The following is a 25,226-nucleotide window of genomic DNA, read 5'->3' on the forward strand; positions in this document are numbered from 1 at the left end:
TGCCTTGGTTTCGTTTACATGCTCCGGGTCCTATTTATCAGCAGCAGTGACCGCAGGACACTTTCTTCATGCCAGTGTCTACCTCCCCAGAGAAGCCGACACACGCGGCTGCAGCTCCCCTCGGTGTTCTGTAGGGTGTGCACGCGCTTACTCCTGGCCTTAAGGGGCCAGCGTGTGCACCTGTGTTTAGTTCCCCAGCCAATCCTGTTACACCCTGGAATGTAAAAAAGGTTCTGTCCTTCCTCTCCTTGTCTGAGCTTTGTCGTGTCTGCCCATATTAGTCTTTCCTGTACCCCGTATCCAATAAATGTGTTTCCCGTAGATGCAGCGGAGAAGAGGACACTTTAGGGCCTTGTGCTGCTTATAGGGCTAGTGAAGAAGTCAAAGATTAGGCAATACTGGAGCGCAGATATTTTGTATAATACCCAAAAAACCTGGCCTGTGCATAAAGGATTGGTTCAAAGCGTACCACACCAATCCATGGATTCATTTTATTATTCATTTGTTATTACATCCTCCTATTATGCCCTGATGTACTCGGCACAGCTTACATATACCCTGATGTACTCCGCACAGCTTACATATGCCCCCACATTATAAGCTGAAATACAGTAAAACCCCAAGCAAAATCTGCGCTCGAAAAGCATAACTGGCGGTCTATCTGAGCCTGTCAGTGTCCCCAAACAGCAATTTATGACCACATACGGATGTAGCTGTCTTTATCTTGACTCTGATAACTTGCTGCAGCATTATATCACACAACAAAAGCCATTGAAAAGTCATTGAAAAAGTCAAGATAAAGGATCTTGCTACTGTGTATTTAAGGCTTTGTTCACATCTGCATCATTGTGCAAGGGTTCCGTAGTTTTGACGGAATCAATAGCGTAGTCGACTACGCTATTGATTCCATCAAAACTATGGGAACTTTGCACAACCAAGACAAATGGAAACCATTGGCACTGGAATCAGTCACCATTGAAATCAATAGTGATGGAAATGGAAACATATGGATTCCGTTTGTGTCAGTCAGGGACCTGTTCCGACAGAAAGCTCAGACGGAACGTCGGTACGGGACCCTGGCACAGATGTGAATGAAGCCTTATGCGTTAAAAGTCAAGATAAAGATGGCTACATCTGTATGGGGTATTACTGTATGGGGTGTGTGTCTCCAGTGGTACAAGCTGGACACAACACATTGGGCACTGAAATGGCATATATGTGGAAAATGGCTATTTTTAATCTGCAACATCTATTTTGTACTAATTTTTGCAAAACACTTTGCAAATGCTCACTACACTTCTAGATGAATTCCTTGAGGGATCTAGTTTACAAAATGGGGTAATTATTCAGGGGTTTCCTCTGTACTGGCACCTTAGCGCAATACAACATGGTGTCAGAAAACTAATCTTGTAAAATCTCCACTCCAAAAACCAAATGGGGCTCCTTCCCTTTAGAGCCTTGCTGTGTGTCCAAATAGCAGTTTACGACCACATATAGGGTATTGCCTTACTAAATTTCGCGGTGTCTTTTCTCCTGTATTCCTTGTAAAAATGAAATATATCGAGCTAAAACGACATTATTAGAAAAACTGTAGATTTAAATTTTCATGGCCCAATTCTAATAAAATGTATAAAACACCTGTGGGGTCAAGATATTCAAATATTCACTATAACCCTAATTTAATTCCTTCATTGGTAAAGTCTCGAAAATGGGGCCACACTGGGGAATTTCTTCTGTACTGGTACCTCAGGAAGCTTTGCACATGCGACATGGCGCCCAGAAACCAAATCAGCAAAATATGCGCTTAAAAACTAAAAAAAAGCTCGATTAATTCCTCAATGTAGTTTTCTAAATGGAGTCACATTTTAGGGGTTTTTATTGTACTGGTACTTCAGGGGCTCCGTAAATGTACCATGGCACACAGGAATCAATCCGGAAAAGAAGAGGTCTGTCCTCAAGGTCTCCAAACTATACAGAAATCTCTTGGATTTGCCAATTTTTACAGTTCATCCAAAATTTCTAGTCTCTTACTGCTCCCATCTCAGCTCTTACCAAGAAAGGAGTGAACACTAAGGACTGGACTCCTCAGGCAGCGTTGGAATTCTCCAACCTCAACAGCGCCTTTATTTCTGCCTCTGTTCTTCATCATCCAGATGTGAGTGGACAGTTTTCCTTGGAGGTTGATGCCTCTTCTATCAGTGCCGGAGGACTCTTGTTTCAAAGTAACTCCAAGGGTAAGCCAGTATCACGTGGATTCTTCTCCAACTCTTCTCTTCTCTCCTGCTGAGCGCTACTGTTCCATTGGGAACCGAGAATTACTTGCTGTCAAGTTGGCCTTGGAGGAGTGGAGACACCTGCTGGAGGGGGCTGCTCATCCCATCATCATCTTCACAGATCACTAAGATCTTACATATTTGCAGTCTGCACAGCGATTAAATCCTCGTAAAGCCAGGTGGTCACTGTTATTCACCAGATTCTGATTCCTTCTTCACTTCCGCCCTGCGGACAAAAACATTAAGGTAGATACACTGTCTCGGTTATTCGAGACAGACGACTCTGAAGAAAGTCCTCAACACATAATTTATCCTTTCAGGATTATTGCTGTAAACCCTCTACAGATCAAGGACATTAATCATGGAAAAATTTGTGTTCGCCCTGCAAACAGGAAAATAATTCTCCACTGGGGACATAATTTCCAACTGGCTGGGCACTCTGGTGTCCGTAAGACTCTGAACTTTATTGCTCATCACTACTGGTGGCCGACACTACCTAAGAATGTTTTGGATTATGTTTCCTACAGTACTAACTGTGCCTTAAACAAATCTACCCATTCCAAACCTGCTGGTCTGCTCCAACATCTGTCAGTGCCTGATGCCCCCTGACTTGTCTTCCCTCAGCCCCTCATCAGGGGGAAATTTGTTCATCCAGCAATTTTTTCGTCTGCACGGTCTACCCCTCCATATTGTGTCTGACTGGGGTTTACAGTTCACATTCAAATTTTGAAGAGCCCTATGTAGTCTGTTAGATGTGAAGCTAGACTTTTCTTCTGCTTATCACCCACAGTCTAATGGTAAAGTGAAAAGTATCAACCAAATACTCAAAAATTATCTTTGTCATTTTGTTTCTGTTCAACATGACAATTGGGTACAACTTCTGCCTTGCGCGGAATTCTCTTACAATAACCATACAAGTGAGTCTACTGCTTCTTCTCCATTCTTCATTGTATACAATCAGCATCCACGAGTTCCTCTTCCTGTGCCAGCTTTTTCTCAAGTGCCTGCAGACAATTCTTCCATTGGGACTTTTCTTCACATTTGGTAGCAAACCAAGTCCGCAATTTTTCAGGTAGTTGATCGCATGAAAATATATGCAGATATAATATAAAGAACATTCATCTTAAGATCCCTTCCCACAAATTCGCACCCAGGTTCCTCGGCCCCTTTGAGGTTTTACAACACATAAATCCTGTGTCCTATAAGCGTCGTCTGCCTCCTACACCCGAAATTCCCAACTCATTCCATGTGTCCCTCTTAAAGCCTGTTGTCCTGAACCCTTACAGTAAATCTCCTGGTTCTACAGTTGCACCCAACGGTTCTTCTGACGTATTTGAGGTAAAGAAGATACTGGATGAAAGACCTTCTATCTGATGGACTGGAAAGTGTTTGGTCCTGAGGAGAAGTCCTGGAAGCCAGAAGAGAACATTAATGCCCCAACTCTCATCAAGGAATTCATGCTATGCTCTGGACCTAACAAGAGGGAGTGTAAGGGGGGGGGGTACTGTTGTGCCCATGGTCGCTGACTGCTGGCCCGTCATACTCACCGGCATCCGTGACCACAAGACACTTGGAGCTTGCCAGCATCTCCCTCCCCAGTGACACCAGCACATGCGGCTGTAGTTGTCTACTGCTTCCTACTGTTTATCCTAAAGTGCACACGCGCGCTCGTTTCTGGCCTTAAAGGGCCAGTGTACGGACCAGTAAAATGGTCCCTACCCAATCCCAACGCACCCTGGACTATAAAATGGATACTGCCCTCTTCCTCCTCGACTGAGCGTTGTTGTTGTTGTTGTCTACCCATGTTCATTTTACAAATGTTACTTTCGTGGTATTCTGTGTTCCCGTATCCAGTAATTGTGTTTGTTCCAGTGCGAAGTCTAGTTTCGGAGTCAAGTTTTGTCATCTGTGCCAAGTGTCTGCCACACCAAGTGCTCTTGTCCTAAAAGACTTTTATTGACTATTGTTTGGCCAGCTGCTACTCCACTATGGCGGAGCAGGCTAGTTGGTCCACATACCCCATAGCCGTGACATATACTGTATGAAACCAACTAAGCCAATCATATCTCGAATCTTATCAACAAAGAAAATATCATCAAAATAACGTTTAAACATTTATACATTCCTATGATAAGGGTTACAGACAGAATAGATTAATTTATCCTCCCAGACTGTCAGGTACAGGTTAGCATAACTGGTGCAAGTTTCAATCCTATCGCTATACCAGCGGTTTGGAGGTAATATTTTTCATCATACCAAAAGTAATTCCTATTAAGGCTTAACTTAATTTAAAAAAAAGAATAAAATTGACTTGTGCCGGGGTATATTTTCATCACCTTCTAGTATAACCACTATAGCTTCAAGGCTCAAAATATGTGGCATGCATGTGGAAAGCAATGCCAACATTTGAGGTACATAATTTTGTGTTCACACCACCTTTATCCTCCTTGTGCCGCAATACACTTTTTAAGACCATATACACCACTTTCATTTTTATGGTCCTAGCCAATCCACCATCACGAACGCTCAGTATCTCTACCCTCCCTTTGCCTTTACTCCATAATTGTAAACATTTATTACATAAATCAAAATACATTGCTTTGCCCAAGTTTCATTCACCAGGGTAACTACTACATACACCATGCCCCACAGAAATATTTACATAATAGCCTTTTACTTCATACCCAGTAAAAACGAAACATAATTTCACTTCTTTTCATATTTCATCACCGAGATGTATGCCACTTCCACCACTACACTGATGTGGTGCCGGCCATACCATCTGAGGGTCTCTCCAGACACCCCCCTCTGACACCATCGCCAAGCAGTACTTACCTCTGGTACTGTACATCATACCCTTCTCGATCACAAGATTTCTATTCAAAATCAAATAAATAAATTACAAAATTAATAAATTTCAAAAATTGCAATGAAACTAACAAATGCTACGAGCAAACATTTGCTAGGCAATATTCTTACAGGATATCGCCACCTGTATACACACACATCAAATTCATGTCCTCTGGTCATCGCCTCTGAACAGTACGTGTATCAGAAAGTTAAGAAAACACAATGTAGCCAAGTTTTTGAATTTCATAAACCGAGACAAATTACTGGAACTTGTGATGAAACAGGGGCTTCTGAAACACACCAACCAAGATGTGAGAGTTCCTGACTTTTCGTAGGAGTTACAAAAACAGAGGCAGCGATTTACAGAGGCCACAAAATTTTGAGGGATAAAAAAAAATTGTCTATTTTATGGTATACCCTGCCAAACTCAGATTGGTGCACAATGGATCTGCAGTATTTATAGACAAACTGGAAGAAGTCTTTGCCTGGTTGGAACATCATGGAATCTGATTCCTTTGCTCCTGTATCTCCCTATGCTGTAAAGAACTATAAGGAGCCTCACACAAAAGATTGTTCGGTCCGTGATATACGGTCCATGCGTCGGCTGCATTTCCCGGACCGAACACACGGCAGGGAGCCGGGCTCCTAGTATCATAGTTATCTATGACGCTAGGTGTCACTGCCTCTCCGCAGAACTACTGTCCCGTACGGAAAACATGATTACAGTATGGGACAGTTGTCCCGCAGCGAGGCAGTGATACCTAGCGTCATAGATAACTATGATGCTAGGAGCCCGGCTCCCTGCAGTGCGTTCGGTCCGGGAAATGCGGCCAACTTACAGATTGTATATCACGGACCCAACACGCTCGTGTGTGGGAGGCCTAACAGTGCTTTACGCCGTGGAACGTGTTCCTAATTTTGCTCTTCTGTGAAGATTTCGATTTTCCTCGCTGAGGTCTTCAGTCGTGATGGGTGTCGGGAAATATACCAGGACTTTAATATATTACAGTAATACTCCTGTCTTCCATGTTATGGCTCTATTGAGCCTACTAGCTTTCTTTGAGAATCCTTGCTGCATTCTAGGGGAAGGGGTTTTCCCCTTTTTGCTAACCATTTAAGCATACCTTGTAGTTCTGTTTCTTGCTACATGCTGCAATTAGGTAGGAAACCTATCTCATGTTCGGGGGGGATGGGTAGAGTGGGTTTGGGTTGGGTTTATTTGTTTTTGTCCATAATTGTCTGCTTATATGTACTGACCTCTGGGAGTGCTGCAGTTTGACATTCCCAAGGAGGCCGTGGCTTCTCTATTCCACCCATGTGTATTATAACCATCCGGGTCTGTATTGACCTACATTTCATTCATGGAAACGTTACGCCATCTTAAAATTATCTCCTGGAATTTGCGGGGACTTAAACCCTTCCCGCTCCAGGACCTACTATTAGGTCACGCTAAGTACAATGTTCGTGCTCCGTGACCTAATAGTAGGTCATGGGAATAACCGCCCCCCCCCCCTCCCGGCACTTTTATGAGCTGTGACAACTGCTGTCACTTACAGCAGTTGTTACATCTCCTTCCCCAGGGACTGATCGAGTTGTCCCCGCCGATTAACTCCTTAGAAGTTGCATTCAATAGCGATCACGGCTTCTTAGGTGTTAAAGCATCATTAACGTCCCGCGACATGATCGTGGGCGCCAATGGTTGCTATGACAATCGGAGGACTAACAATGGCCTCTGGCTATGCCATCTATGGAAGCTTAGTAGGTCCTGACAAAGTCAGGACCCACTATGCTTGCTGGTGATGAGTAGCTGACAGCTCTAATACACTGCACTACACATGTAGTGCAGTGTATCAGAATTGCGATCAGGGCCTCCTGCCTTCAAGTCCCCTAGTGGGACAAAAAAAAAAGTTAAAAAAGTTGTATAAAAATAAAAGTTTTAAAGTAATAATGAATTGCAATATTTGTTGATAAAGAGTATTCGTTCAATTTTTATAGAATGACTACCTGTAACAAGGATTGAAAATAAAAAATAAATTTCATTGAATATAGTTTAAAACGGGCTATTTGCCAATAAACTCAGTAAACAGGCATAAGTAGTTCTCATCAGGCTGAATTGGGTGCGTAACTGACACTGAGCAGCTGCTCAGTTAACAATACCATATAATACACTCTCCTCAAGCACAGCAATTCTGACGTTGACTACCACTAAAGATTGCACCTATATAAAGTGTCCCTACGCGTTTCTACACTCTCAATTGTCAAGAGTGTGTCCTCAGGGGTCACAAACACTGATATTTTTGTATTCACCAGACAGTCCAACAGTATATTAAAGGACTCAACCCAGTGTGCGCTTATCAGATGTTTTTTGTGTACTGCCGGACAGCACTTAAAAGTGCTGTATCGTGTCTCCCGGCGTGCGAACGACACTGATATTAGGCCGCTCGCGTTCCGGGAGAACGCCGAGATTAAACAGACTAAGTCCCGCCCACAGCATCGGCGTCATCCTGCTTTATCCAAAATTACTGGTCTGTCTGACTACCCCCTCATACCTCAAAGAGTTAGAGGTTATGCCTCTAGATCAATACTATGATATATATGTTTATTCCCGCTATGCCTGCTATGGTGCTCTTACAGGGGGTGAATGCTTTGCACACAATCCCCCTGCTTTGTTGTTGTTTTTTTCACTTCTTTTTTTTCACTTCTGGGTCTTTCCCAGAATTGACACCCGTTATCTTTTAAGATTGGTTCAATGCATATGGTGGTTATTGCTCACAGATCCCCTATATTAGGCTGCAGCCTTCCTGTCTCTTCGTTCTCTACTCTACTTTTTACTCCAGTCTTTATGTAAACAATCCGCTTGGGCTTCCTTGGTAACTAGGGACGCTAAGACGTCCCACGTATCCCATTGGCGGCTCACTGACAGTGGGACCGTTCCAAGTCACGGACGTCCTGGATGGTAAGTGGTTGCGGTCCCCGATGACGCCGATGCTGTGGGTGGGACTTAGTCTGTTTAATCTCGGCGTTCTCCCGGAACGCGAGCGGCCAGATATTAGTGTCATTCGCACGCCAGGAGACGCAATACAGCACTTTTAAGTGCTGTCCGGCAGTACACAAAAAAACATCTGATAAGTGCACACTGGGTTGAGTCCTTTAATATACTGTTGGACTGCCTGGTGAATACAAAAATATCAGTGCTTGTGACCCCTGAGGACACACTCTTGACAAGTGAGAGTGTAGAAACGCGTAGGGACACTTTATATAGGGCAGGTGCAATCTTTAGGGTGTGTTCACACAGAGTTTTTTGCAGGAGGTAAATTCCTCCTGCAAAAACTGCTCAAGACGGTTTTTGCACAGTGGTTTGACAAAAACTCGTCAAAACACTCGTCGAGGCGTTTTTTTCCTCTTTCTGACTTATTGAAATGGGGTTTTGGAGGCAGAAACCGCCTCAAGATGGGTCATAACGCTTCTTTTTACCGTGACGCGTTTTTTTTACTCGCGGTAAAAAAACTCGTCCAACTCCCATTGAAATCAATGGGAGGCATTTTCGGGCGGTTATTGAGGAGTTTTGCGGCACGGTTTCCGCATCAAGAAACTCATCAAAAAACTCTGTGTGAACAGGGCCTTAGTGGTAGTCAACGTCAGAATTACTGTGATTGATGAGAGTGTATTATATGGTATTGTTAACTGAGCAGCTGCTCAGTGTCAGTTACGCTCCCAATTCAGTCTGATAAGAACTACTTATGCCTGTTTACTGTAATTATTGGCAAATAGCCCGTTTTAAACTATATTCAATACAATTTATTTTTTTGAATAAAAAAAAATAAATATGAAAATCATGTTCAGCCTCCCAAAAAACAAGTAAAAATACAAAGACAACATCATTCTTTATCAACCCAATACTTTATCACAAAACATAAAACAGACCATAAATAACAGTCAAAGGCAGAGTCTGTTAATAAATAAAAATAAACTCTTTTTGTAATTTCAGATCAAATTACAAATGATACAAGTCAGGAGGGGATGGTGAAACAGTTGATGGACTTGCCTCCATTCGCTCAGACGGTGGTTGCGCAGCACGTTGCCAAGGAGGTGAATTTCCGCAAGGATCGTGTGGATGGTAGTACCCACCACGATTAAAATTTGGAGGTTACGGAGCTATCTAGTGTTGAAAATATGGACGATGTTGCGGAATAGGAGGAGGTGGTGAAGTATAACTCTGTGGCAAATGTGACTGAGGGGTAGTGTGGCCAACTAGCCGCCAGTGTTCAAATGAAGGAAAGCACTCAATGGGGTCATTGGGGGGGGGGTGTTTCTGCTTCAAATATGATCATCACCGAGGATGGAGTTCTCAGGCGACGCTCCACAGGAATACGGCACAAAAAAGGAACCATGGACCGAACAAATATGTTTACCTTATCCTCAGGCTGATGTCGTGACAAGTAATTCAAAACCCTTGTGCCCACCTGGCTCGCTGTGGATGGCTCCACTCTTTTTTCTTTTTGGTGCAGCTCTGGAGCGAGAATTATTCTCTGGAGTGTTCGGGCTCTGAACACTTGGCCCAGGTGATGTCACATGAATCTCGCAATCCTGTTGTTCCTGTTCTGGACTTGTGGTGTCTTGCACAACTCTCCACTCCATCATCTCTGTACTGTCGTCTTCCTCCGTATCGCCCACTAGATGGTCCTCAGAGCTGATATTTAAAGAGAATTTATAGATATTAATATTACATTGACATGTTTTTTTGCATCAGGATCAAAATCTGCAATTGTGTCCAGGAGACCCCTTAAAGACATTGGTGCAGGTGGTGTGAAACAAATATCTCAGACATTTATTACATATTTAGTGCGACATTGAATTTTTCCCCCAGGCAGGGGAAAACTTTGAAACGCAATTTTTTTATATTTTAATGGATACTTACGCCCAAAGTTCCAAAACGGATTTGAGAAAGGCTAACTGCGGAGAAAACTGATATGCCCTTTTTTTTGCTCGGAGCGGAACCACTCTTCCCTTTGGTGTTCATTTCATGTCGGTATTGGTCCCTTGTGCTTCTCCACCTGACTTTCACATCATCAACTGAAATATTAAAATAAATATCGAACTGTAAAGTCATGAAAAAAAATAAAGTGTATATGTACTATGCAGCCCACATTTATTTTCTTTCTTTCAAATATTTGACTCCGTCTCTATAAGGGCCACATGCTGCACAAGTAATCAATTATTGACCAGACCCATGATCAACAGCGACACATGACAAAAGGGGCAAAAAGATACTGTGTCTATATGGAAAACATGGCTTGAAAAAAAATAAAAAAGAAATCGGCGTTTTTAAAAAAAATAGTGCAGCTACATACAATATTTACAGGCTGAACTATGCTCCTACTTACCAAAGTTATTTCTTTCCGCAGGACTGGCACTACTCCACTGTAGTGAACATGGCTTTTGAAACAGCCTCCCATGCCATGTCTTTCTTATGACGGTCATGGTACAAATCAGACCTGGTGTCCTACAACTCAGTCCTCTCCTGGACCAAAATTATTAACCTCTCAACGTCAATTGGCTGAGGCATCACTGATTGCTTGAGAGCTTGCTGCACACAAGACTGTTTTGTTCCTCCTCTGCCCACAGTGTAAACAAACACTTCCTGGCTTTTGTTCTAAAGTCCCAATGTGCTTTGCGACTCTGCATGACTAACGCGCTGGACACGGATGATACAAGTGTTCAGTGCGTTGTTTTCACGCACTCATACACTTCAATGGGCGAGTACGATGCGCAAACACGCACTAATATAGGACATGCAGTGAGTTTCACGCAACGCACTCAAACTGCGTAAATAATAAGAACTTATTTGAATTGGGCTGGGAATTTAAAAAATATATATTTTTTCCAATAATATGTCATTTTAGCTCAAAAATTCTTATTTTCACAAGAAATAAAATACTCCATTTTGTTGCCCAATTTTTCCTGAGTGCGGCAATACCCCATTTGTGGTGATAAACTGCCGTTTGGGCCCATGGGAGGGCTCAGAAGCAAAGGAGCGCTATTTGTTCTTTGGAGTCCAGATTTTGCTGGATTGGTTTTCGGGTGCCATGTCGCATTTGCAGAGCCCCAGAGGTATCAAAGCAATAGAAACCAACCACAAATGACCCCATTTTGGAAACTACACCCCTCAAGGAATTCATTTATGGGTGTTGTGACCATTTTGACCCCATAGTTTTTTCACAGAACTTATGTAATGGCAGGAAGGAGGTGAAGGGAAAGTGAGCCCTAATCTACCCACCGCCCTGTCCCTGCCTACTTGCAACGACCCGCCCTAGGCGACGGGGTACAACTGGGCGGCGGTCCCTACGCTGTCTAAGTGCATGGGAGAACAAACAGGGAACACGCAAGGGAAGGGGCAGTAGCCCACGGAACGCCGCGAGGAAACGGAGCGGTGAAAGAGCAGTCCGGACCAGGATGAAGTGGAGTATACCCAAGTGAGCACGGAGAAGGAAGCAAGCCAGAGGCAAAGCAAAGCAGGTTAAGCGGAACTGCAGCAAGGCAGAAGCACGGCAGAAGCAGGCTGGAGCAAGCAGCAGTGGGGCCAGGAATCCAGAAGAATTACAAGCACTGAGGAGGGGAACACGGCAGGTAATAAAGGACAGGGGGCGGAGCTAACTCCGACTGACCAGGCTGCGATAGGCTCTCCCACTCCTGAGCCTGCCACCCTGGTTGGTGGGAGATGGTGTCAGTCGAACAGGTCTGGCCTCAGGTGTGGATTGATTAATCCCAGGAGTATACCTAGACGTAGTACCTGGCAGATCCCTAACAGTACTCCCCCTTTTATGAGGGGCCACCGGACCCTTACTAAGAGGACCCGATTTAGTAGGGAAGAGAAGGTGGAACCTCCTGATCAATACCCCAGCGTGAACATCACGGACAGGTACCCAAGTCCTCTCCTCCGGCCCGTATCCTCTCCAATGGACCAGGTACTGGAGGGAGCCCTGGACCATCCTACTGTCCATAATCTTGGCCACCTCGAATTCCACCCCCTCAGGGGTGAGAACGGGAACAGGAGGTTTCCTCGAGGGGGACCAGGACGGGGAGCAGCGTTTAAGGAGGGAGGCATGGAAGACGTCATGTATGCGAAAGGATGGGGGCAGTTCCAGACGGAAGGATACAGGGTTGAGGACTTCAATGATCTTATAAGGTCCAATAAATCGGGGAGCAAACTTCCTGGACGGAACCTTAAGGCGCAAGTTCCTGGACGACAACCAGACCAAATCCCCGACGACAAACCGGGGGTTAGCAGAACGTCTACTATCCGCCTGAATCTTTTGTGCGCTCTGGGACGCCTCTAGGTTCTTCTGAACCTGGGCCCAGACAGTGCACAGTTCCCGATGAACATCCTCTACCTCAGGATTATTGGAACAACCAGGGGAAACGGAGGAGAACCTTGGGTTAAACCCGAAATTACAGAAAAACGGGGAGACCCCTGACGAGTTACTGACCCGGTTATTCAGGGAAAATTCAGCAAGGGGAAGGAATGAGACCCAATCGAATTGGCAGTCAGAGATGAAACACCTTAAATATTGTTCCAGGGATTGGTTAGTCCTTTCCGTTTGGCCATTAGTTTCGGGATGGAAGGCAGAGGAGAAGGACAGATCAATCTCCAACTTTTTACAAAAAGCTCTCCAAAATAAGGAAACAAATTGTACCCCTCTGTCAGAAACTATATTGACTGGGGCCCCATGGAGACGCAGGATGTGTTTCACAAACAAAGAAGCTAACGTCTTGGCGTTAGGTAGCTTCTTAAGGGGCACAAAGTGGGACATCTTGCTGAAGCGGTCTACTACCACCCACACCACCGACTTGCCCTGAGATGGAGGCAAATCGGTGATTAAATCCATGGAGATATGGGTCCAAGGTCTCTGGGGAATGGGCAAGGAACGTAGTAGGCCCGCAGGTCGGGACCTAGGGGTTTTGGACCTAGCGCAAACCTCACAAGCGGCGACGTAAGCCCTAACGTCTTTAGGCAACCCAGGCCACCAAAAGTTTCTGGTAATGAGGTGTTTGGTGCCCAAGATGCCAGGATGACCAGATAGAGCGGAGTCATGGTTTTCCCTGAGTACCCTTAGCCGGTATTGCAGGGGAACAAACAGTTTGTCCCCAGGGACGTTCCCGGGAGCTGCACCCTGATCAGCCGCGATATCAGAAGCTAAATCAGAATCCGTGGCAGAAACGATTATACCAGGGGGTAAAATACAAGCAGGATCCTTCTCGGAAGGAGGATTGGCCATGAAACTACGTGACAGGGCATCAGCCTTAATATTCTTGGACCCAGCCCTATAGGTAACCAAGAAATTAAATCTGGTAAAGAATAGTGCCCACCGAGCTTGTCTAGGATTAAGCCTCCGGGCCGATTCTAGGAAAACCAGATTCTTGTGATCCGTAAGGACCGTTACTTGGTGTCTGGCCCCCTCCAGGAAGTGCCGCCACTCTTCAAAAGCCCATTTAATGGCTAGAAGTTCGCGGTTGCCAATATCATAGTTACTCTCCGTGGGCGAAAACTTCCTAGAGAAGTAAGCACAGGGGCGGAGATGGGTGAGGGAGCTGGTACCCTGGGACAAGACGGCCCCCACTCCCACTTCGGATGCGTCAACCTCCACAATAAATGGCTCCTCTTGGTTGGGCTGAATCAGCACGGGGGCCGAGATAAAGCACTTCTTGAGGGTCTCAAAGGCCTGGACGGCCTCAAGGGGCCAATGGAGGACATCAGCACCCTTGCGAGTAAGGTCCGTAAGAGGCTTAGCGACGACCGAGAAGTTGGCAATAAATCTCCTGTAATAGTTGGCGAACCCTAAAAAACACTGTAACGCCTTAAGGGAGGCAGGTTGGACCCATTCCGCCACAGCCTGAACCTTGGCAGGGTCCATGCGGAATTCATGAGGAGTGAGGATTTGCCCTAAAAATGGTATCTCCTGTACCCCAAAGACACATTTTTCAGTCTTAGCAAACAGATTATTCTCCCGAAGGACCTGGAGCACCTTCCTGACATGCTCCACGTGGGAGGACCAGTCCTTGGAAAACACCAGTATGTCATCAAGGTACACAACAAGAAAATTAACCAGGTAATCTCTATGGGGGGGCAACACCTCGGAGGCCTCCTTAGAAAACACATCGGCGAAGTCCTGAACAAACTCAGGAAGCGTGTTTACCTCCTCCCGGGGAGAAATAGAGTTAACAGAAAGACATGACATGAGACATTCATTACCCCATTTGGTGAGATCCCCAGTATTCCAATCAAACGTGGGATTATGCAACTGCAACCAGGGGAGACCTAATACCAGATCAGACGATAATCCCTGCATCACCAGTACAGAGCACTGCTCCAAATGCATGGAGCCAACCAGGAGTTTAAAAACAGGAGTATGCTGAGTAAAATAACAATTAGCAAGGGGAGTTGAGTCGATACCTACTACAGGGATAGGATAAGGTAAATCAATAAATGGCATCTTTAGAGACATAGCAAATTCCACAGACATGATATTAGCAGATGAGCCAGAATCCACGAAAGCACTGCCCGTGGCAGACCGGCCAGCAAACGAGACCTGAAAGGGAAGGAAAATTTTATTGCGTTTCATATTAACGGGAAATACCTGTGCGCCCAAGTGACCTCCCCGATGATCACTTAGGCGCGGAAGTTTTCCGGCTTTTTATTCTTGCGCCTGGGACAGATGTTCAGTAGATGCTTGTCGTCCCCACAGTAGAAGCAGAGACCATTCATTCTGCGAAACTCCCTACGTTGTCGAGGGGACATGGAGGCCCCGAGTTGCATAGGTACCTCCGAGTCCTCCGTGGAGGGGCGAGGAGACGGGACCTCGGGGGGGATCGCAGAAAAGTCAGAGGGGAGCACATTGAAGCGTTCAAGCTGACGTTCCCTTAGACGTCGGTCAAGTCATACTGCTAGGGCCATAACCTGGTCAAGGGAGTCAGAAGAGGGGTAGCTAACCAGCAGATCCTTCAGGGCGTCAGATAATCCTAACCTAAACTGGCACCTTAGGGCCGGATCGTTCCACCGAGAAGCTACGCACCACTTTCTAAAATCAGAACAGTATTCCTCAACCGGTCTCCTACCCTGATGTAAGGTCACCAGCTGACTCTCGGCTAAAGCAGTCCTGTCAGTCTCGTCGTAAATGAGTCTGAGGGCAGAGAAAAAACGATCAACAGAGGAAAGTTCAGGGGCGTCAGGAGCCAAGGAGAAGGCCCACTCTTGGGGCCCTTCCTGGAGTCGGGATATGATGATACCCACCCGCTGGTTCTCGGAACCTGAGGATTGGGGTTTTAGGTGGAAATACAGTCTGCAACTCTCCCGGAAGGAGAGAAACGTCTTACGGTCCCCTGAGAACCGGTCAGGTAACTTGAGGTCGGGTTCTAGAGGTGAGGTGAGGGGTACTACTAAGGCAACGTCACCCTGGTTGACCCTCTGGGCCAGGGCCTGGACCTGTAGGGAGAGGCCCTGCATCTGCTGGGTCAGGGTCTCAAGGGGGTCCATGATAGCGTCAGCGTAGGAGAAATGGTAGACTAGGTATGGGCTTGTAATTATGTAATGGCAGGAAGGAGGTGAAGGGAAAGTAAGCCCTAATCTACCCACCGCCCTGTCCCTGCCTACTTGCAACGACCCGCCCTAGGCGACGGGGTACAACTGGGCGGCGGTCCTTACGCTGTCTAAGTGCACGGGAGAACAAACAGGGAACACGCAAGGGAAGGGGCAGTAGCCCACGGAACGCCGCGAGGAAACGGAGCGGTGAAGGAGCAGTCCGGACCAGGATGAAGTGGAGTATACCCAAGTGAGCACGGAGAAGGAAGCAAGCCAGAGGCAAAGCAAAGCAGGTTAAGCGGAACTGCAGCAAGGCAGAAGCACGGCAGAAGCAGGCTGGAGCAAGCAGCAGTGGGGCCAGGAATCCAGAAGAATTACAAGCACTGAGGAGGGGAACACGGCAGGTAATAAAGGACAGGGGGCGGAGCTAACTCCGACTGATCAGGCCGCGATAGGCTCTCCCACTCCTGAGCCTGCCACCCTGGTTGGTGGGAGATGGTGTCAGTCGAACAGGTCTGGCCTCAGGTGTGGATTGATTAATCCCAGGAGTATACCTAGACGTAGTACCTGGCAGATCCCTAACAACTTATTTGAATTGGGCTGGGAATGAAAATAAAATTATTGGGGGGCGTGGCTTGGCTGCCGGACTGAATGGCTGCTTGAAATCTCAGCTCCGTACTGCCTTACCGACATTCAGCGACTACTCAACGCATAATACCTCCTTTACACCCTGAACTTAGCGTACCGGAGGATAACACCGCCAGGCATGCCCAGAAGAGGGAAAGCGGTGTCCAGACCGGCGAGACCGGCGAAACTGCTGGATTTTTACTTTCCACATGACAACCAGACGGCCCAAAATGGCGCCGATGCCTGTTCACAAACAGGCTCACTTACCTCAGCTCCGAGATCCCCGCACTCCACGTCTCCACCTCGCAGAAGCAGCTCTGTTCCGGCTCTGTCGCCCCACACGCTGACAGCTTCTCCTCAAGCACGAGCGTTACCTCCAAGTGTGATGCTGCAGGAACTGAGAGGCCGCCATCTTAGGGAGCAGACACGTGAAACCTCGTCCTCCTCAACTCTATCTCATACATCCAGGAGCCCTGCGAAACAACAGAAGAAGGGCCCTCACTTCTCTCAGACCTCAGTAAGACCGGACAAAGACGGACATGAAGATGAAGGTATGTCCTCGGGATCCCCAGATGTTTTAACTGACATGCCATCTTCAAATAACCCTGTCACAGAATTAACCCTCAAGACTATGCTGCAAGCTCTGCAGCAGTCTCTTTACTCTGGTTTTGCTCATTTACTTAAACCTATGTCAGAAGCGTTACATGCAGTGGAGGATAGGGTTCAGCATATCGAATAAAAAATGAGTGTCTTTGCAGCTTCTCATAATGAGCTTATAGATGCCCATTACGACTTGGAAGCAAAAGTGTCACAAATGAAAGCTAAAATGGCCGACATAGAGGACCGTTCCCGACGTAATAACGTCAAATTTAGAGGGATCCCTGAAGACATAGCACCTAAGGATCTGACCCTTTATATTCAAGAGTTCGTCAAGTCTGCACTACCTACATGCACAACTAGAGATCTGATTATCGACAGAGCCCATAGGGTTCCTAGACCTAAGCATCTCGCTGACGATGTTGCAAGGGACGTCCTGGCCCGCTTCCACTTTTTCCACGTGAAAGATAATTTTATGAATGCCGTCAGACAAAAGGAGACTCTTCCTGCGCAATATAACCAGATAACCGTTTATGCAGACCTATCTGCTGTCACTCTACAACTTAGGAGAGAACTCTCCCCCATCACTTCTGCGCTGAGAAACCACAAGATCCTATACAAGTGGGGATTTCCAGTGCGTTTAGTGATCAACAGGAATGGATCCATGCACACAATCAGAAACGTTGGAGACGTAGCGCTACTCCTTCAACAGTGGGGTATTTCCGTTGCGGAGGTCATCCCAGAATCTATGAAGAGAGCTCCCCCACAGCCTGTGCAGGATGACTGGCGAGTGGTCAACCTCCGGAATCGTCCGCGACGTTGAGATACACCCTATGGCAGGAACACTGCTGGGCTTCTTGAGGCCTGGAAAAGCCGGTTTGCAAGCGGACTGTTCCCCCCGCACATGTCTGAACCTTCAAGCTGTTCAGACCTTCCTTTGAGAAAGTATTTACATGCTTTTGTTTTGTTACATTTTGTCTGTTTTTTGCAGCTATTTTTATTTCATGTATACATATATGGCCACCAAAATGCATACTTATCATTAATTACTAGAACATACCATTTCTGTAATGAAAAATTTATGAGTCTTATACCTGAGGACAGCCAAGCCCAATTTCCCAGCCACCACAATAGGTAAAATAAATAACTTTTATTCAGCTACGTATAGCTTGGACAGACCACATGAATAAATTTAAAATTGTCAGCAGCCGAGAACCGGGCACACATATGTGTTATCTGACTTAACAGACACATATAGTAATTGGCATAGGAGTATCAGTGTTTTCCCTATCCAGTTAGAATTGTATGGTAACTAATAAGCAACAGTAGGTCCGGGGATCCCTGAGGACGCTACTTAGTAGCGAAACATGTCGGGGGGGGGCTGCTAATATTTTAAACACTGCCGTCGACCGGACCTACTGTTGCTTATTAGTTACCATACAATTCTAACTGGATAGGGAAAACACTGATACTCCTATGCCAATTACTATATGTGTCTGTTAAGTCAGATAACACATATGTGTGCCCGGTTCTCGGCTGCTGACAATTTTAAATTTATTCATGTGGTCTGTCCAAGCTATACGTAGCTGAATAAAAGTTATTTATTTTACCTATTGTGGTGGCTGGGAAATTGGGCTTGGCTGTTGCAGACAGCCTTTCTTTGTGTAAATGTATATTGTGCCCGCCAGCCACTAAGGGTCACACTCTTTTTTGTTTTTATACCTGAGGAAGCTTATAGTCAGCAGATCGTGCTCTTTTATAATGGCTCTTAAAATTGGTTCTCTAAACGTGAATGGCCTTAATAGTCCGCATAAGAGGGCGTATATGTGGAAGGAGGCGCAACAATTAGCATGTGAAGTTCTTTGTATACAAGAAACTCACCTTTTGAAACAAGATGCTTATCGCATCAAACACCCTCAATTTCCTTATGTTTTCCAATCACACCACTCTACCAAAACCAGAGGAGTGCTGATGGCTATAAGAAACTCAGTTGCTTTTCAAGAAATAGAATTGTTTGTCGATCCTAACGGTAGATATATCTTCCTGATTTGTCTGATTAAAAATGTAAAATATTCCCTGTTAACGCTGTATGCACCTAACACTCATCAGATGAGATTCCTACACAAAATCCACAGATTAATTTCCAAACATAAACAGGGACATTTAATTATATGTGGGGACTTTAACGCCGTTACGGAAGTTGACATAGACACCTCTTCACACTCCCGTCTCTCAAGAGTTGCCCTGGGTGATTGGTTCTGGGGGGAGGAGCTGTACGATATCTGGCATATGCAACATGGCTCAGAACGAGATTACTCGTTTCACTCCCAAGTACACAATAGCTACTCCAGAATTGACATGTTCATAATAGATAAAACTACACTTCTTCTGTCTCAAGACACGACTATTGGAAGTATTCAGTGGTCGGACCACGCTCCAATTACTCTGACGATTGCTGAATCGTATAGTACTCCTCCAGATTTCCTTTGGAGATGCAACTCTTTTCTCTTATCACATCCTACTTATAAAAAAGACATAGAAAGAGACCTTCACGAGTACTTTCAACAAAACGATACGCCAGATGTCGGGATCTCCTCCCTTTGGAACGCGCATAAAGCATACATCAGGGGTACTTTCATCCGATTAGGCCACACTCTCCGGAAAGCACGGGTAGCAGAGATATCTTCAATATCAACTGAGATGCGCATTTTAGATACAAAAAACAAAATATCACCTTCGACCGAAGGGGCCTCTCAATTATTCCTCCTACGCCAACGCCTTCGTCTCTGCTTACTATCTGACTATGAGAAAAACTTAAGGAAAACCAAAGCTCGATATTACTCTCAAAACAATAAGGCAGGGAAGCTATTAGCCGCTCGTCTCAAAACGCAACATCAAAAAACTAGAATCCCTTACTTGATAGATCATCATAATCACAAAAAAATTATTGATCCCAGAGACATTGTGGATCAATTCCGCAAATATTACTCAACCCTCTACAACCTAAAAGATGACCCTTTCATTGCTTGCCCCAATCCCCCGGAGATACTCGACTTTCTCAGGAAGGCATCTTTGCCTAAATTGTCAGTAGAACAGCTGGACTCCCTAAATGCCCCAGTCACAACGCAAGAAATTATGCAAATTATTCGTTCCCTTCCACAAGGCAAATCCCCAGGCCCAGATGGCCTTTCAAACTCCTATTATAAAACCGTATCCAACATATTAGTTCCTTACTTGACAAAAAAATTTCAACATGCCATGGATATTGGTTCCTTTCCGAAAGAAAACCAGTCGGCCATTATTGTCACTCTCCCTAAACCAGGTAAAGAACCAGATGTGCCCCAAAATTTTAGACCAATTTCGCTTCTGAATTCAGACTTAAAAATATATGCCAAATTAATTGTAACGCGGCTTTCCCCCCTCTTGACCACTTTGGTGAGTGCAGATCAGGTGGGCTTTGTTAAAGGAAGGCAAGCGTCAGACAACACAAGAAAGATTTTAAACCTAATTCACCTTATTGAAACGCGAGCTACACCAGCTTTGATGCTGGCCTTAGACGCCGAAAAGGCGTTCGACCGTATTAACTGGTCATACGCCTTTGCGACCCTTCAAGAGATGGGATTCAAGGACACAATATTGAGGGCCATTGGAGCTCTGTACTCGGCGCCTACAGCGAAAGTATACACTAATGGAATCTTATCCACGGAATTTAGTATATCTAATGGTACCCGACAAGGGTGTCCATTATCTCCAATAATTTTTATATTATCAATGGAACCGTTAGCTCAACACATTAAACTCTGCACGGAAATTCAGGGAATACAGTGTCGAGACAAATCACATACTATTTCGTTATATGCAGACGACATTATCCTATCCTTAACTGAGCCAGAATCTTCATTGGCTTCATCTATGGACATTATTAATGCGTTCGGAAAAATCTCTTACTATAAATTAAATGCGAAAAAGTCACAAATACTTCCTTTCCACCTAGACTCCTCTACATTACATTTCCTTAAAACTAAATACCCTTTTGACTGGCAACCGAAGGGCATTCGGTATTTGGGTATAACTTTAACTTCCTCCTTTAGGGACCTTTATGAGGCTAATTACGAACCACTTTTAAAGACTATTCAAAATGACACGGAACGGCTTCTGAAATTTGAAACATCATGGCTTGGCAGGATTGCAGCATACAAAATGCTTTTACTACCCAAACTTTTATACCTATTTAGAACCTTACCTATAGCCCTTCCTAAGAGATTCTTTCAGATGGCGCAAAAAACCCTCTCCCAATTTGTTTGGTCAAGACACCAACCAAGAATTTCCATGCACTTGCTTACTAAAGATAGAAAGATAGGCGGTCTGGGCATACCAGACATTCACAGTTACTATATTGCTACTCAAGTAGCACAAATATCTAGCTGGTGGGACATGGAAGAAGTTAAACAATGGGTACAAATAGAAGCCTCCTACACCTCGCCCCTGCCACTAAAATCAACTTTATTCTTGCAGTTCTGGGAACTACCATATCCCTGCCCAATATCCCCATTGACAAAAGCTACTTTGGAATGTTGGACTTACATTCAACATAATACACCCCACCGTGTTCCTTTACTTAAAAGATATATTCCCTTAGAATTCTTTATGCTGATAATTCCTAACCTATCTTTATTATCATGGATTGTAAAGGGTATCAAAAATGTTTCCTCATTGTTTGAGAACAATCAATTGGTGAGCTTTGAACATCTCAAGTCTGAATTTTCTCTATCCAACTCAGATTTTTTCAAGTATTTACAAATAAAACACTGCATTATGAGTAACAACAATCTGGATGCTTTATGTAACTTTAAACTATTTGGCCACTTCTCCAGACGTGTTAAGGGTTTAAAGCCCATATACAATACGATTAACTCTCATTATTCATTCACTAAATTCCATCTGCTGAAGTCGTGGGAAAGAGATTTAGAGATGACATTTGATGATACAGACTGGTTGGCCTCCTTTAAACTCATACATGTAGCCCTCCCATGTATTCAACATGTAGAAACAGCAATTAAAACCTCTTTGAGATGGTACTTCACTCCTGACCGATTGCATCAGATGTACCCTGAATCAACGTCTGCATGTTGGAGGGGCTGTGGCAAAAAAGGCACCCTTTTTCACATTATGTGGCAATGTCCCAAAATAACAGGATTTTGGACACAGGTATTTGAGCTTTTGGTTCAAATATTTCAATGTCCAATCCCATGTGCTCCTCAATTAGCATTATTATCTCTTGATCTAGATTCTTTCCCCTTTATCGTGAGATGCTTGATCTGTAAAATTTTGGTACTGGCTAAGCTAGTGATTACACGACATTGGAAGAAGACAGATGCTCCTTCAATAGATGAACTCATACTCTCACTCAAAACGACATATGCATATGAGAGAATAATAGCCTTGGGTAATTCTTCATTCTCCAAATTTAGCCTATTATGGAACCCCTGGTTTAACAGTATATTCCATAAATAATAATGAATGATACTCTGTATAGAAAATGAGCAAAGATACGCTGTTTTCGGACTGTACCTGTGGTAAGATCCCAAATGCATATCTAGTCAATGGTATACAGATATTGTCTATAATATCAAGTATTGCTGCAATGTTTTTGTGTGTTCCCGGTTTTTTCCTTGTTACTTGTTTTTTATGCTGATATTTCACTAAGTTCGCACTGATATTGAGATCATATGCTTCAATGAGAAATATGTGAAGGAACTTTATATACCAATGCATAATATGTTTATGTTTCATGACTTATGTAAAAACTCCAATAAAAACTATTGAAACGAAAACAAAATTATTTTTTTCAAATAATATGTCGTTTTGGCTGAAAATTTCTTATTTTCACAAGAAACAAAATACCCCATTCTGTTGCGCAATTTGTTCTGACTGCCGCAATACCCCATTTGTGGTGATAAACTGCCGTTTGGGCCCATGGGAGGGCTCAGAAGGAAAGGACCACCATTTTGCCTACTGGGGATTTTCTAGTGCGAAGTCATGTATGCAGAAGCACCTGAGGTACCAGTACAGTTGAAACCCGCAAGAAGTGACCCCGTTTTAAAAACTACACCCTTAAGGCATTTATCTAGAGGTGTAGTGAGCATTTTGACCGGAGACATACACCCCATAAACTGTAATGTGGGTTCTCCCGGGTATGGCAATACCCTACATGTGGCTGTTATCAGCTGCCTGGGCACACAGCAGGGCTCAGAGGGGAAAGACGAGGGGGGATAAGCTGTGCGGAGTGCATCAGGGTAAGTAATATTGGGGTAAATTATGAACCAAGGGATGTATGATAAATTTTAAAACACTCTTTCATACAGAGCTCTGGTTATTCGGGACACGTGTCACATTGATATATTGTGTCATCCCTTATCGCCCTCTTATAGCAGACTTTGCACCTCTTTTGACTTTTTCCCTTCTTGCCAGTTTGGGGAACTTCTCCTGGAAAGTGTTGCCGCCCTGGTACGATGCGTGTGGCCTCGCTTCCAGAAGTACTGGGTGCCCCCCCCTTCTTGGTCCCTAAAGATTAGGTTCTTGATAACCACCTCTTGAAATTCCAGGAAAGTCCCCGTCTGGCCTGCACATCGACGTAGCACGTACGCATTGTACAAAGCCATCTGTATGATGTGCCCGGCCAGCTTCTTATACCACACCGCATGGCGCTCTAGGGCTTCAGGATTTGATCTGACAAGTCCACCCCTCCCATGTACCTATTGTAGTCCAGGATGCAGTCTGGTTTGGGGGTGGCCTTTCCTTCATATATCCTAAACCTGTAGGTATACCCTGATGCACTCTCGCACAGCTTATACATCTTCACGCCATACCTTGCCCTCTTACCCGGCAGGTACTCACGGAATTGAACCCTCCCTTTAAAATGTACCAGGGACTCATCAATAGAAATACACTTCTCGGGGGTGTATGCTTGGGAAAACCGGGCACTGAAACGGTCTAATAGGGGTCTCCGTTTATACAAACGGTCAAAACTGGGGTCATCTCGGGGTGGGCACGGCTCATTATCAGTATAATGTAAGAATCGAAGTATTGCCTCATTTATTTATTTTTTTGGGTTACAGTTCTGAAGTTGTTTTGAGGGGCCCATATATTAGAAACCCCTATCAAACAACCCATTTTAAAAACTAGACCCCTCAAAGTATTCACAACAGCATTTAGAAAGTTTATGAACCCTTTAGGTGTTTCACAGATATTTAGAGCAAAGTAGAGGTGAAATTTACATTTATTTTTTTTGTCATTAAATCCTCTTTATACCATTTTTTTTATAACACAAAAGGATTTATCAGAGAAACGCAAATTAATACGTATTGCCCAGAGTCTGCAGTTTAGAGAAATATCCCACATGTGGCCCTCGGGCGGTAATGGACTGAAGCACCGGCCTCCGAAGCAAAGGAGCACCTAGTGGATTTTGAGGCCTCTTTTTTTTTAGGCACCATGTCCGGTTTGAAGAGGTCTTGTGGTGCCAAAACAGTGGAAACCCCCCAAAAGTGACCCCAATTTGGAAACTAGACCCCTTGAGGAATCCATTGTAGTTTTCTTGGGGTGCATGCGGCTTTTTGATCAGTTTTTATTCTATTTTTAGGTGGCGTGGTGACTAAAAAACAGAAATTCTACTATTGTTTTTTTATTCTATTTATTTTACAGCGTTCACCTTGCGCTATAAATGACATATTCACTTTATTCCGCGGGGCGATACGATTACGGCGATACCATATGTTTATAGTTTTTTTTTATGTCTTATGGCGTTTGCACAATAAAATATGTTTTGTAAAAAATCATTCACTTTTTATGTTACCTTATTCTAAGCGCCAGAACTTTTTTATTTTTCCATCAAGAAAGCCGTGCAAGGACTTATTTTTTGCGTAACGAACTGTAGTTTCCATCAGTACCATTTTTCGGTACATGCGACTTTTTGATCTCTTTTTATTTAATTTTTTGGGAGGTGAAGTGACCAAACAATTTTCTTTTACGGCGTTCACCGTGCGTGATAAATAACGAAATAATTTTGTAGTTCAGGCCGTTACGGACGCAACGATACCAATTATGTATAGTTTATTTGTTTGTTTATATATTTTTATTAATAATAAATGACTGATAAGGTAAAAAGGGGGATTTTTACTTTTAATACTTTTAAAACTTTTATTTTCTTATTTTTACACATCTTTTACACAGTAAAGTTTTTTTTTTTTTTTTTTAAACGATCATTTTTGGCTAAGTTATGAGCAATTTTATATTTATGCAAATGA

Source organism: Rhinoderma darwinii, chromosome 7 (genome assembly GCF_050947455.1).
Source record: "Rhinoderma darwinii isolate aRhiDar2 chromosome 7, aRhiDar2.hap1, whole genome shotgun sequence".
Lineage (NCBI taxonomy): Eukaryota > Metazoa > Chordata > Amphibia > Anura > Rhinodermatidae > Rhinoderma > Rhinoderma darwinii.